This window comes from Pteronotus mesoamericanus, unplaced genomic scaffold (assembly GCF_021234165.1).
Source record: "Pteronotus mesoamericanus isolate MK-2021 breed Mesoamerican mustached bat unplaced genomic scaffold, CSHL_Meso_final contig_65, whole genome shotgun sequence".
Taxonomy (NCBI): Eukaryota; Metazoa; Chordata; class Mammalia; order Chiroptera; family Mormoopidae; genus Pteronotus; species Pteronotus mesoamericanus.
In genome coordinates this window covers 9,918,635-9,934,775 of record NW_026555228.1, presented here as the reverse complement: position 1 = coordinate 9,934,775, position 16,141 = coordinate 9,918,635, and the positions used below count along the sequence as shown (strand labels likewise).

At 35.6% G+C, this 16,141-nt stretch overlaps 1 protein-coding gene across 4 annotated transcripts in view; it reads left to right on the top strand.

Moving 5' to 3' along the window:
• Positions 1-16,141, top strand: part of RPS6KA3 (ribosomal protein S6 kinase A3) — a 110,251-nt gene that overhangs the window by 12,606 nt on the left and 81,504 nt on the right. The window contains exons 2-3 of one of the 4 annotated variants that reach the window (XM_054581129.1): positions 12,366-12,459; positions 13,412-13,448. The exons of 1 other annotated variant lie outside the window; for it this stretch is intronic. The gene's annotated coding sequence lies outside the window, so the exon portion shown is untranslated. Of the gene's footprint in view, positions 1-12,365; positions 12,460-13,347; positions 13,449-16,141 lie in introns of all 4 variants that reach the window. 2 more of the 4 variants (XM_054581130.1, XM_054581132.1) reach the window with 2 other exon arrangements.

Below are 16,141 nucleotides of genomic sequence, written 5' to 3'. Positions count from 1 at the left end.
TCCAACCCCCTGCAGAAGGAGGTAGTGCTTTCAGTAGGGTAGTGTCAGCATAGTCTAAGCAGCCAGTTGACCCTTCACCCCAACCTGGAAGCAGTGACATTTATCAAGGTGGTGTGAGGCAGGGCTAGTCTCCACTAAGCCTCCCCACACCCTATGTCAATGAGGAGCTGAGCCTCCACCCTCACCCAACATCAACAAAACAGAACAAGATGGTTGGCGGAAGGCTAGTTAACACTCCTCTCCCCCTCCTGTGATGTCAGTGGTGCCCACTGGGGAGCTGAGCCTCCACTCCCAACCAGCATCTACAAGGTGGAATAAACTGGTGGATGGTAGGGCCAGTTGGTACTCCATTTCCTCTCTCCCATCCACAGTTGTTAGTGAGCTTTCCACTCTCCCTTACAGGAACAAAGCAATGTGAGTCAGCCCTCTGCTTCCCTCCACCCTATTGTCTGTGGGATCCTTCAGGGAGCTCAGCTTACACCCCTACCCAGAGGCAATGAGATGGTAAAGGTTGGTGCCCCACTTTCACTGGGACCAAGAGTAGAGCTGAACTTGCATCTCACCCATCTGGCAAAAAAGCAGTGTGACTCATTGCTCCACTTTTTCCAGGGTGATATCGGTGGAGCCCAGCAGGAAGTTGAATATACACACTAACCCTGTCCTCACACTACATCTCAACTGGTCGACAACCTGCCAAAAAAAGATTAAATAGAATCCAGAGTCTTATAATCTCTAAAATGTCCATTATACAATTGAAGACACTTAGTATAAGAACCAGGAAAATACAACATAAATGAGAAAATAGTCAACAGATACCAATCTGGCTGGGATTTTAAAGCAGCTACAATACTAGTGCTTCAGTGAACAATCACAAATACATTTAAAACCAATGAAGTATTAGTCTTAGAAAAGAAATAAAAGACATAAAGCAGAAAATGAAAATTTTAGACCTGAAAACTACAATAACTGAAATACATGAGACCAATGGAAGAATGAAGATGACAGGCATTAGTAAAAATGAAGATAGAGCAATAGAAATGACCCACTCTGAACAACAGAAAAAAATAAATTGAAAAAAATAAAAGAGAGCCTTAGGGACCTGGGGGACATGTCAGAGTCTCAGAAAGCAGAGGGGGAAAAATGTGGACCTCTGCTCAGAAAGCAGGGGGGCGGGAAAGAAATAATGGCTGCAACGTTCCCAATTTGCCAAAAGATACAAGTCTACAGAGTCAAGAAACTGATTGAATCCCAAACAATACAAACTCAAAGTACTTCACACCCAGATACATCAAAATCAAACCTTTGGAAATGAGAAGTTGTTTAATGGATATCGAGTTTCAATATTGCAAGGTGAAAAAGTTCTGGAGATCAGTTGCACAACATGAATATACTTGACATATTGAACTCTGCACTAAAACTACCTAAGATAAATTTTATGTGTATTTTACCACAGTTTTACAATATTTTAAAGTCAAACTAGAAGTAAAGAGAGAATCTTGAAAACAGCTAGGGAGAAACGAACTATTAATTTGAGGGGAACAATAATTAAAAAATGACAGCAGATCTCACATTAGAAACCGTGGAAGCCAGAGGAAATGGCACACTGTTTTTCAAGAGCTGAAAGAAAGGAACTCTCAACCCAGAGTTCTATACCCAGTGAAAATATTCCTCAGAAGTGAAGGTACAGTCAAAGCAGTCTCAAATGAAGGAAAGCTAAGAGAATTTGTCTGTATCAGACCCTGAAATGACTACAGGTAGCTGTTCAACCAGAAAGGAAATGGTAAAAGGATCTGGAACATCAAGAATAAAGAAATAAGAACGTGAATTCTACACAGCCTGTTCCACAAAATAGAAGAGTAAACACTTCCCAACTCATTAACCTAAAGACAATACAGAAAACTACAGACCAGTATTCCTCAAGATATAGAATGCACAATCCTCAACAATATATTTAACAAATCCAGCAACATATAAAAGAACTATAGAGTGTGACCAAGTGGGTTTTATTCCAAGGATGTAAGACTGGTTCAGTGTTCAAAAGTAACTGTGTGGTCCACCATATGAAAAAGTTGAAGAAATATCATTATATTAATGCAGAAAATGTATTAAACTAAGTTAAATATTAATGATAAAAACTCAGAAAACTAAGGATAAAAGGGGACCTTCCTCAACTTGATAAGGAACATTTAATGGAAAAATACAATTAAAAATAAATAAAAACAAAAACAAAAAATGCACAACTAACATTACACTTAAGAGTGAAAGACCACCCTAGCTGGTATGGCTCAATGGATTGGGTGCCAGCCTTCGAACCAAAGGATCATCAGTTCAATTCCTAGCCAGGGCACATGCCTCGGTTGCAGGCCAGGTCCCCAGCAGGGGGCGCGCAAGATGCAGCCACACATTGATGTTTTTCTCCCTCTCTTTCTCCCTTCCTTCACCCTTCTAAAAATAAATCTTTTTTAAAAAGAAATAAAAAGTAATATATTTTTAAAAAATAAGAGTGAAAGACCATGTGCTCTCCCCTTAATTTCAGGAAAAAGGCAAGGATGTTCACTCTCACCACTGCTATTGAACATAGTCCTGAAAGTTCTTACCAGCATAATAGGCAAGAAAAGGAAATAATATAAGACATAATGGATTCGAGAGGAAGAAATAAAACTGTCCCTATTTGTGAGTGACATGATGGTCTCCTTCAACAAAGTTATGATACAAGATCAGCATACAGGAGTAAATTGGCCCTGACTGATGTGGATCAGTGGACTGAGCGCTGGCCTGTGAACCAAAAGGTTGCTGGTTCAATTCCTGGTTAGGGCACATGCTGGGTTGCAGACCTGGTCCCAGGTTGGGGGCAAGAGGCAACCTATCTATGATGTTTCCCTCTCTCTCTTCCTTCCCCTCTCTCTAAATAAATTAATTTTTTTAAAAAAGTAAATTGAATTTCCATATGCTAGCAATGAACGTGTGGAAACAAATGAAAAGCAGTGCCATTTGAAATTGCTCAAAATAAACTCAGGTACAAATCTAACAAAACATACAGAACTTGTATGCTGAAAACTAAAAAATGCTGATGAAAGAAACAAAGGTCTAAATAAATGGAGAGGTGTACTGTGTTTATAGATTGGAAGGCTCACCATAGTAAAGATGTCCGTTCTCCCCTAATTCTTCTATATGTTTAACACAAGTTTATTCTTAAAGTCATATGGGAACATAAAGGAACTAAAATACTGAAAACAAGATACAAGTAAAGTGGGAGGAATCATTCCACCCAGTTTTAAGACTTACTATATAGCTTCTGTAATCAAAATTCTCTAGTATTGGTGAAAGGACAAGCACATAGATCAATGAAACAGAATAGAGAACCTAGAAATAGAAGCATATAAGTTTGGCCAACTGATCTTTGTCAAAAGATGCAAAGGCAATTCAATGGAGGAAGGATAGATAGTGTTTTTAACAGTGGTGCTTGGAGCAATTACACATCCATAGGTAAAACAGTAAACCTTACACCTCACAAAAATGGATTGAAGTGGATTATGGATTTAAATATAAAATGTACAACTATAAAACTTTTACAATTTAGACATAAGGGAAAATTTTCAGGACAGTGGGGTAAGTTCTTAGGCTAGAACCCAACAGTACAATCCATAAAAGAAAAAAAATATATTGGACTTTATTAAAATTCACTGCTCTCTATGAAAAAATCCAGTTAAGGGAATGAAAAAAACAAGCTACAGATGGGGTGAAAATATTTTTAAACCTATATCTGAGACAGGACTTCTATCTAGGATGTATAAAGAACTTTCAGAACCTAATGGTAGCCCTTGTGGGTGTGGCTCAGTGGATTGAGTGCAGACCTGCAAACCAAAGGGTCACCATTTGGATTCTCGGTCAGGGCATATGCCTGGGTTGTGGGCCAGGTCCCCAATAGGGGTATGTGAGAGGCAACCACACATTGATGTTTCTCTCCTTCTCTTTCTCGTTCCCTTCCCCTCTCTCTAAAAATAAATAAATCTTTTTTTAAAATCTTATGGTAAAAAAGACAGAGGATACAATTGGAAGTTAGACAAAAGAGGTTAACAGACATTTCACCAAAGAGAATATATGGTTAGCAAATAAGCATGTGAAAAGATGTCAGCATGGTTAGCTATCGTGGAAATGAACAAATCACGATGAGGTATCACTACATGCCTATTAGAACAGCCAGAATAAAGATAGTGACAATACCAGATGCTGGTGAGGATGTGGACAAGCTGGTGGTGGGAACATCAATGATACAGCCCTCCTGGAAAATAATTTGGCCATTACTTACATGACCCAGCAGTCATACTCCTGGTCATTTATCCCAGAGAAATGAAAATATATGTCGACATAAAAGTCTGTACACAAAAGTTCATAGAAGCTTTTTTATTTTTATTTTTTGGTAATATCGAAAAGTTAGAAACTAAATTTCCTTCAATGGCTGAATAATTACCATATTTTGCCATGTATACTTTGCACCCACGTTTCTGGCCCAAACTTTCAGGAAAAAAATATTTTGTTTTAATTTCTTAATTCAATTTTTTTATTTATATTTAGAAACAAAACCAATCATCCTATTCCAGGATATTATTTTGTATATGGATATCATTATTCCTTTCTAGAGTTAACTTTTAACACAGAAGTATAAATAAAAGAATTAAAAACATTTATATAGATACAGAATTAGTACTGTCTTGTATAATGTGCATTCTTATTTTTCCCTCAAATTTCGGCAAAAAAGTGCACATTATACACAGCAAAATATGGTAAACAAGCTTCAGTACATCCACACCATCCAATACTACCCACCAATTACAAGGAATAAATTCTTTTTTTTAATTAATTTATTTTTCCAAATACATTTGTCTCCACCTTCCCTCCACCACTTTCCCCTTCCCCCCTCTCCCATCTCCCTCCCTCAATCCTTCCCCACTTTGGCCTTGTCCATGAGTCCTTGCTATAGGTTCCTTGACTTTCCCCTTTCCTTCCTTTTCCCCTGCCCACCCCTCCCTCCTTCCCTCTTGTCTCTGTTAGTTTCTTTTTCTTTCAATGTTGCTGGTCATATTTTCCTTTTGTTGGTTAGGTTCCACTTATAGGTGAGATCATATGGTATTTGTCTTTCGCACCCTGGCTTATTTCGCTTAGCATAATGCTCTCTAGTTCCATCCATACCATTGCGAAGTGTAGTAGTTCTTTTTTTCTTTCTGCTGCGTAGTATTCCATTGTGTAAATGTACCATAGTTTTTTGATCCAATCATCTATGGATGGGCATTTAGGTTGCTTCCAACTCTTGGCTATTGTAAATTGTGCTGCTATGAACATCGGGGTGCATAGGTTCTTTGAAATTGGTGTTTTGGGATTCTTAGGGTATAGTCCCAGCAGGGGAATCACTCGATCAAAAGGCAGTTCCATGTTCAGCTTTTTGAGGAAATTCCACACTGCTTTCCACACTGGCTGCACCAGTCTGCATTCCCACCAACAGTGGACTAGGGTTCCCTTTTCTCCACAGCCTCGCCAGCACCTGTTGTTTGTGGATCTGTTTATGATGGCCATTCTGACCGGTGTGAGGTGGTACCTCATGGTGGTTTGGATCTGCATTTCTCTGATGGCTAGTGATGCCGAGCATCCTTTCAGATGTCTCTGGGCCCTCTGTATCTCTTCCGACAAGGAATAAATTCTTGATACACACAAAAATCTGGATGAATCTCAAGGGAATTCATGCTGAGTGAAAAAAGGTTACATGTTGTGTGATTGTGTTTCAGCACTCTTGAAATGACAAAATTGTAGAAGTAGACTAGATAAGTGGTTGCCAAGGTTAGAAAAAAAGGGAGGGAGGGAGGTGGGTATCGTTATAAAGGGGCAACACATAGGTCTCCTTGGTGGTTGTGAATTGCCAGTGTCTTTACTGTGGTGGTAGATACAGGAACCTATGCATGTGGTAAAATAAGGAGCATGCACACACATGTGAGAACCTGTAAAACCGGTGAAATCCGAATAAAGTCTGGGCGTTGTACCAGTATACATTTCCTGTGTTTGACAGGGATTTATGTAAGGTGAAACAACTGGGTTAAGGGTATATGGGACCTTTCTCTATTATCTTTGCAACTTCCTTGAACCTATAATCATTTCTAATTAAAAAGTTTTTAAAAATCATAAAGCATTAGATAAAATTCACTATTCTCAATTAAAAGTTTAGTAAAATAGAAATAAAATGGTGTGACTTAATATTGTTAAAAAATACCTCAGACCAATAGCCAGCATCATGCTTGATGGAGACATATAGGCAGTCTCATCAAAAGTATGCCTGCTGTTTTCATCTCTATTTTACAATCTAGAAGAGTTTGCTATTGCAATTAGATGAGAAAATCAAAGATATTCAAAAGAAGGATAAAAGATTACTATTCATAGATGATATATATATCATCTGCTTAGGTAATCTAAGGAAACCACTAAAAAGTTTTGTTAAAACTAATGATAGTCTAATAAGGTGGTATTACACAAAATATGTTCAGAAATCAATAAATAGCATTCCTAGGTAGAAACAACAATGGAAAAAAATGTCGTTCAAACTAGCAGTAAAAATATTAAATGTCTGGAAATAAACATAAGCAAAGGGTAGAAACTGAATGAAACTCAGTTGCATTAAAGAATAATTTGAATAAATCAAGAGAAAAGCTGTGGTTCTTTAAATTACCTTCAGTAGGGTTTGAGGTTTGGAGGTTTGTTTTTTCTTCTTATTTTTTTAAGAATTGAGGGTAACTTTTCCTTCTGTCTTGAATGTTCCCAGAAAAAAAATTTAGTTTTTTAAATTTATTTTATAGCTTATCTGAATAGTTAATACTAACAACTTTTAGTAAAATGCTGTTATTAATAGTGTATGTGCATAGTATATATGTAGCTAGAATTAATTATGAAACTGTAATTAGAAACTATATTTCTGATAACTCAGAAATAAGTCATGTTGCCAAATTGTGTGTTTACATCTATGATAATTTTTAAATACACATACACACACTTTTAAAAAAGTTAACGAGTAGTTTGGATTGATTTTTTTCCTCAGCCAACTCCAAACTTGCCTAAAACATTTTGTGTTAAGATACAGTTGAAGTATGGTGGTTACCAAAGGGGAAAGGGGATGGGAGGAGGTTGAAGAGAGTAAAGGGGGCCAAAACTATGGTGACCGAAGGAGACTATACTTTGGGTGGTAAGCACACAATGTGATATACAGAGGATGTGTTATAGAATTGTACACCTGAAACTTATATAATGTTATTAACCAATGTTACTCCAATAAATTTAATTTTTAAAGAAGATACAGTTGAAACCTGGCCAGGTGGCTCAGATGGTTAGAGCATTGTTCCATACACCAAAAGGTGGCGGGTTCCATTACTAGTCAGGGCACATTCCTAGGTTGTGGTTTTGATCCTCGAGGCGCATATGGGAGGCAACCGATTGATATTTGATCAGTGTTTCTCTCACACAAAGATGTTTCTCTCTCCCTTCCCCCGTTTCTCTCTCTCCAAAATCAATAAATATATCCTCAGGTGGGGATTTTTTTAAAAAGATACAGTTGATACTACACAAGCATTTTGCTTGGGTGTTAAGGTCTGATTTATTGTGTATTTGAGCAAGTCCCATCCTGTCTTGTTTCACTTACAAGCTATTACTGCTGTCTTCTTTTTATTCGTAGAGATATTTGTAAGCCTGTGTGTAAGTTAATTATTTTAAGTAATTATTAGCTAACAGTTATGTTATCAATAAGATATTATGGTCAGTTCCTCAAACATTTAAGCACCACTTGTCTTACGGATGAGGAAAAAGAGGTTCAGGTAATCTTGCCACAATCACATAATTTGGGCTTTGAACCCTAGCATAATGGTTCTGTCTGTTTTAGATAGGAGGGCTTTTTTAAGCCTCTGGAAATCAGAAGAAATTATTACATTTATTCCTGAGACTCTTAAATTAGAGAACCCACGTAATGCATTAAACAGTTATCTAGTACTCAGATTTTTAGCCCTGTAAATGGAAGTGGACCCATTAGGGTAAGGGACTCATCAGGATCCCCTCAGATATTTGTATTTGTCATTTTCTGCAGCAAGATGAGCAGGAGGAAAGAAAAGCTAACATTTACTGAACACCCAACATGGCTAGGCATACTGAACTTCACCACAATCTTCAACATAACTAGTATCCAAATCTTGTGGAGAAAACTGAAACTCATGTTTAGTAACTTGCCCAAAGTCACACCTATAATAAAGGGCAAAGCCATGTTTTAAAGCTTGGTATGTCAGGCTCCAAAGCCCATGATCTTTTCTCTACACTGTGATTTCCCAGATTGTCTAATCACAGGAAACACCTAAGGTGCCTCTTTAAAAAATGAAATACTGGGCCATGGGGCTTCTGGAACTTGTGATTCATTTAGGTTTGGAGTACGGCCAGGTAATGTATCATTAACGGGAATCTTAGGTGATTCTGATCATCAGGCAGGTTTGGGAAATACCGCCTAACTCCATGAGTACTAAAAAATGGGGTTTGAAGGTATTAGCAAGGCATGAAGAGGGCTGTCTTGGAGTAGACAGAGGCACTTAAAAAAAATTGACACTTTAATAGTTTTCAACACTAGCTAAGTAAGAACAGTAAGATTGGACTGTGGAAATTATTGCTTTAGGTTCCTTAATCTGCACCAGAAAACAATGTTTTATTTTCTTTGTATTGGTATTTCTCTTTCAGGTGACAACATTTGTGCAATCCATTCTTTGGCATTATTCTTGCTTACACTTGGGTACAGAGGTACCACTGAAGGATATAGATAAAACTATTTTAGATACAGAAGGGAAAGAAGGAATTAGAAATAACATAAAATAGCTTTAAATACAGAATCAGTAACTTCCTCAGGTGTAGAAAAACCCACAAACTCTTAAATAACTCTAATCCTTAATATGACAGGATTATAACATTTCCAAGCTGAAAGAGCTCTTGGGTATACATATATTTTATGCATGAAGAAAGCCACAAGTCAGAGAGGCTTAAGGGCTTGGCCACAGCAGTGGCAGATTTTCAAATCTATCCTGGCCAAGGTTCCATCAAGCTCTTACAGATTGCATATAACTACCAGAAAATAGTGACTTTTCCAAGGTCACGCTGCTTTTTAGAAATTAGTGGCAAATCATGTTTTCCATATATTCCCTACTTTATCTAATTTTATGGCTTCTTTTTGATTGTCTTATTAAGAATATAAATACACTCAAAGGAATCTCTTAGAATATTATACAATTTGAAATATTATATCTCATCAATGATATGTTAGAAAAATGAACCATTACCTTCTTACAATAGTGTGTTTAACAAATGCACACTTTAAGAACACGTGTTAAGGAAGAACTCTAATTTTTTCCACTTTTTATTACAAGAGTTTAATTTATAAATAGAGAAAAAGGAGCATAACTAGATTGCCTATACGTGAATTCTAACAGTAATATAAGACAGCATTTCTGTGTAGTGGTATTAGCTTTTGATTCAGACTTGGGTTCAGTTACCTTCTCTGCAAACTTAATAGCTCTGTGATCTTGAACAAGGCATTAAATATCAACCTAACCTTTTTTTCTCTACTATACATAATAACATACCTCATGGTTTATTTTTTTAAAAGATTTTATTTATTTTTAGAGGAGAAGGGAGGGAGAGAGGGAGAGAAACATCAGTGTGTGGTTGCCTCTCTCGCGCCCCCCACTGGGGACCTGGCCTGCAACCCAGGCATGTGCCCTGACTGGGAATCAAACCAGTGACCCTTTGTTTCGCAGGCCATCACTCAATCAACTGAGCCACATCAGCCAGGACAACATTCCTCAGGGTGTAATAATGATTAATTGGGATTAAGAGAATATGTGTAACATAACTAACACTATACTTTGAACGAAATAAGCTTTGCAGAAATGATAGCTATTGTTATTATTTATTTCCTTGAGCCAGTTGTTTTTTTAGAAGAACATATTTCTGAACAAATGCTTTAGTTTATTTCTTTATTCAGTTTTTAAATTGTAATCAGAAAATATGATCTGTGCGATTCCTGCTTTTAAGAATTTTGGATTTACTTTATGGTCTGGAACACAATCAGTCTTTATAATTTTTCATAGATACTTGAAAAGAACCTATATTCTTTTTACATCATAAAATTCAGTATCTACCTATTTTAATATAAATTATTTCATATGCTTTGTCCTTATTTTATTATGCTAGCTGATATTAATGTGGTAAAATTTTCCCTTCTATTTTGTTACCATTTATTTCATGTTATAGTCCCCAGAATATCTTTGCTGTGTTGTGTTTAGGTTAGTCTGTGATAAAATGTTCAATACTGTTTTGCATTTATTATTTTAATGGCTTGTTTGAAAAAAATAACATGCTAAATATAAAAAATCTGAAAAAGAGAAACATAAACAGAAGGAAATGACACACCTTTACTGTTGCTGTGAAATATCATTATTTAAAATGTAAATGTGATAAAGAATAGGGGTTTTAGAATCAGATTTGTGTTTGAATTTTGGCTCTGCTTACTAACCATAGGCAGGCTACTAGACTCTTTCATTTATTCAACAAATATTTATCGAGCACCTACTGTGTTACAGGCATTTTGCCAGGGGCTGAGGACACAGTGCTTAAAAAGGTAGACATGCTCATCTTGGCTTAATTTCTTCATTTGTAAATTAGTGATAATGCCTCACAGAGTTGTCAGAAGCATAAAAGGTGATCTATAGTACTTAGTACTTGCCTGGTGTATGGTAATTGCTCAGTAATGATGGCAATTATTATTACTATATGTATTAAGTACTAATTATGTTTTTAGTCTAAATTAGGTGACCAGCTTAATCGGCTTAAGATTTTTGCCTCACAGTTTATTTTTGGCCTTAATCTTACACTTGCTTTCTTTTTCTTTATGCCTTTTTACATTTCTGTTTCACTTGGGTTTCTCTTTAAAGTAGTGATTATGTGGCCTTTTTTAACCTTTTAAATAATATAACCTAAGACTCTCAAAGTTTTTGTTATCAAGCATTTTAAACACATGCCACAGTAGAGAGAATAGTATAATGAACCACCATATTCCTGTAACCAGGCTTCAAGAATTATCACACCGCCCCCCCAACACATGTACTCTCTTTTCCCCTCCCTGGCTCCAGTGGATTACTTTGAAGCTAATCTAGATACATCAACTTAGATGTGGATATTCACATTTATATTTCTTAAAATATAAAGACTTTTAAAAACATAACTACCATACCGTCATCATTCACAAAAACATCAATAATCCTGTAATAGCATCAAATATGCAGTAAGACCCTTGATTTTAATTAGATACTTTAAACTTTACATTTCTTACGTTATTACTTTTGGAATGATTTCATTCATCTTAAGTATTTTGATTTTTAACTTTTTACTTTTGTCATATGGATTGTTTAGTTGAGGAGGTTTTGAAATAGTGAAGAAAGAATTATGGAACCAGAAAGACCTGGATTTGAATCCTGCTTCTGCCACTCACTAAACTCTGCTGAGCGTTTGTTTCCTCATCTGTAAAGCAGGGATGATTATATCTACCTCATGTTCTTAGGATTGTATGTAATGCCTGCATAAAGTACTATCCAGGCTTTGCCAGTTACTATCTTCCAGTGATTTGGACTGCAATAAATAAATAGAATTCTTGGTTATTGAATGGTTTTTCACAAACACTTCAAAGTTTATATTTACTAGCTAATTACTAAAAATGGAGGTTTTTAAATATCCTTTTAGGAAAGACAGAAAATTGAGAATCTTTGTTTCTCCCTTCTTCCACTAACTCTTTTGAGTCCATATTAATTTAGCCTGAGGTTACACATCTTATACCTTTAACTTTTAAAAATTTTATATTGTTTATATACTATATTGATTATTTATTCTTCATTTGACCATTTCTTTTTTATTGGGATTAATTATTCTATTCAGTGATTTCTAGATATTAAGTTGCTGTCAGTATACTTCACCTGTTCTTTCCTACCTCAGTATTCTTGAATTCTTATTTTGAGTCTCTTTCAATAGTCTAGGACACACCTTTGAACAATTTATGAAAAAAGATACTACCAGGATGGTAACATTTTGTAAGACTTTGCAGAGCTGAGAATAATTTCCTGTGACCTTTGTACATGAAAAACTAGGACAAGGTATAAAATTCTTAGATCATAATTTTTCCCTTTCAACTCTCAGTAAGTCATTACTTCATTGTCTTCTGGCATTTTATTATTGCAGAGAAAAACTCTGAGGTCAATTGGATTTTAGTTCTTTTGAAAATAACCTATTTTTTTCTGCTTGTATGCTTGTAGGATTATATCTTTATCCTTGAAATTTAAAAACATTTGCCAGGACATGTCTTGGTGTTGATGATCTCTGTTGAACCTTCTCAGTCTCCAGTCTCAGGTATTTTTTTTTTTCAGAACTGGAAAGTTTTCTTATACTCTTGATTGATTAAACTGCTCTGTTTTTTTCTTTAGGAACATCTGTTATTCATAGATTATTTCTATGTCTGTACTCCATAGTTTTTAAACTTTTCTTTCATTTCCTTTTTCATTTACTCAAGTTTGTCCGTGGCATGGATTCCGTTTTCTGCAGTGTCAGTTCTAATACTTGCTATTCACAATGCAGATTTAATTTTGGCTACTGTGTTTTCTTTTTTTTATTCTTATCTCAACATACTCTTGTCCCATAAGCAGAAGTCCCCTTAGGAGTACACTCCAAAAAACATGAGGTGGATTCAGGCCTAAAATGTATCTATTTTCTGTGACCACAACCACAGGACCAGAAAGGAAAGAAAAAACTTCTTAAAATGAAGATAACCAGAGGTCATTCCTACTCTTCTCTAGAAAATAGAACAGGTTTGAGTACTGGCAGGCCTTTAGTTGCTGGAGGGAATAGCAAAGCAGGCATAAGGGCACCTTAACTAGAATAAATGGATTAATCTAATTACACTGATTGTTTTTATCTTTATAAAATATAATAAATACATATAATTTTGAAAATACAGTACAAAGAAGAAAATCCTATGACCCAGGTAACTACTGATAAGATTTGATATGTGCTTTGCCAGTTACATGCACACATGTTGGGAGGGGGGTGCAAAATTGGGGTCGTACTATGTAGTTTTTATCCTTTTTAATTTAATATATTGCAAGCATATCTTTGCATCATTAATTTTCCTTTGAGGCCCTGATTTTAACCATTGCATAGTATTCCTACATATGAATAGATGTATTATGATTTATTTAACCAGTCCCCTGTTGGTCATTTAGATTGTTTTCTATTTTTCAGTATAATGAGTATGATGACTATCACTGTACATAAGTCTTTATGCACATCTCTGATATTTCCTTAGGATAAATGAGGAGCTGATTCTTAATCCTGACACATTGGTAAGGATTATATACCTTCCTTATTAAGAATTTAAAATGCTTGTTTCTTACTGTTTCATTGTGATTGCATAGAAAATTTTTGGATTCTGAACAATATGATGGTATCTTAACTGAAATTTGAGAGAGGTTTCTAATGCCTCCTCCTCAACACCTTCATAGAACTCCTGCTGTATAAGCTTTGGACAGGAAAAACAATGCTGATATCATGGAGTTTGGAAGGTGAATATACTTGTGGAAACTTGAAGGTGGTATAAAAAAAGTGTGACCCTTGCTCATTTCTTCAACCTGGGTCTCCACTAAGGCTCTGGACGCTTTTTTTTTCCTCTTCCCTTCCTTTTATTTCAGGCTGTTGTTCTCTGTAAGGAATTCTTTTCTCCCTATGTTCATATGTACATTTCATTTCTAGGTAGCAAGATGTCAGTTATCTGGTGTGTCCTGCTAAGTTAAAGTTAGCATTTAATCAATCAGATAATGTTTTTAGTCCCAGTATACTCATACATGATGATCTCCTGCTGACCTCAAATCATTTATTAAAACATTTTATATTTTCTTCAAAGGTATCAAGCAGCAGCCTGGAAATATGCATTGTTGTAACATGGCATTACAGCAAAACAATCTGTTTAGTAGGGTTACTTAAAGTGAAATTTTTAAATTAAGTAAAATGTTCTTATTTTTAACATCTCAGAATTTCTTTGAAATTCTTGGGAATATTCTAGAAGTCCTAAAGCCTTGATTCGGAATTACTCATTTGAATTGTTCATCACCTTTAATTTAAACCAGAAAGATGATCTTAAGGGATAATTTTATACCACAACATTAGAAGTTATTTTGAAAATAATTCCTGCTGAGACTCAAGCCAACAGTCTCCTTTATCTGATTTGTACTGATGAGACCCATATTGCACGTTATCTAATTTCTGACTTTTACACATTTCAGACGAACAGAGTAAAGTGTGATTAGAATTTTCTAACCTTTCCCAGTATTTCACATAATATTTGCATATGTACACTCTGCCAAGCTCTGCAGTTTTTTGGCTGGAAGACATTATAGTGGGATGAGAGAGGATAAATATATTTGCCTCTCTTTTAAACTCTTCTTTTTTGTCTGTTCTCATTCTTTAGCCACATTGTATAAAAATATACCACACATATGAATTATTTCTTTGGCAGGAAATTGGCTCTACTGAGTGGTGAAACAGGTATCTCAACGCTTTCCAGTACTCGTTCACTGCATTTGCATTGCATTTAAAGTTAAATATAGAAATGCAAATGTTACACTGTCAAATGAGGCATAAGAGGGGACAGGAAGTAGCATTTACTGAGCATCTACTGTCCCTTTTGGTGGGACCTTTTAATTACAACATCCCTGTGAGGTCGATACTATATGCATCTTACAAGCGAAGAAACTGAGGCTCAAAATGTAAGTAACTTACCCAAGGGTGGATAACTACAGCATTAAGCGACAGTACTAGGATTTAAACCCGGTACTAGCCAGATTCAGACCACCTGTTTTCCCTATTTCTTAGAATTAGAGAATACATTTTCCTGTTTAATAGGTGCTATTTCTTGAACTTTTGGAACTATAGAAATTGCAATGAGTCTGACTGATAGTCCATGTAACCTAATCTCTAATGAAGCCAAGGGTTAATTTTCAAAAGGCAGACTTCTTAAACTGCAGAAGTAACTGTGCCCGTTTCTAATAAATAACATTTGAATCCTTCTTTTGGTGAAATGAAACAAAACATTTGTTGAAGTAAAGGTGCTTTTTTTGGTAGATCTTTGTAAAGATCCTGCATTGGTATGTAGAATAACATTGGCCTTCATATTTTCCTGCTTTAAAAAATAAATTGTTTAAAAATTTAAATCTTTGCTAAACTCAGAAAGGAAGGAGATAAATATTTTTGCAAAAAGTAGAGCATATAATACCTTCCTATCATGTTTCACTCAATTTTTTTTTCTTAGATTGCTTTGTTAGTATATTACTGTTGATTAGCTGGGTAAGGAGTTTAGAAAAGAAAATATATTGTAAAATTTATGGATCACATGAAGCTGAAAATTGTGAAGAGACTGATTTCCGAGTTTGGAATCTGTAGTGTCTGTAGCAATAGATCAGAACTGGAAAAGGATGAAGCAAACATTTAAAATAAGGCTTTATTCATGGGATAGAGAATACATGGTTTAGTTGCAGTGTAAGTAAAGAAGATGAGGATTTAATCAACAGAAAACTAAATATGACTCAGCAATGTGTTGTGGACTTTCCAAAAATATTGCATATGTGAATTGCATTAATATAAGTTATTATCTAGGACAGAGGAGATGATACGCCCTTTACTCTGCATTGGTCATATCAAGGTTGGAATGTTCATTGCATGCAATTCTGTGTACCACCCTTTAAGAGGAATTGGACGCATTCTCAGAAGGAAGATGGCTTCATCTGTCTAAAAATAATGTTTGAAGGAACTTGAGCTATCTAGAAAAGAAGAGACTTGGAGTGGTTTGTAATTGTAGCTGTGGATTTACTTGCTGTGACTTTGCAGATATAGTGCAGGCAAGTTAGCCATCACATATTAGTATCTCTCTTAAAGGGAATTTGTTGCTGAGGGAAGTTACAATACAATAAAGAATTTTTGATTGTTTACTAGCAGCCAAAGCTTTTTCTGAGATACGGTGCAGTAGGCTGCCTGCATTTTTATC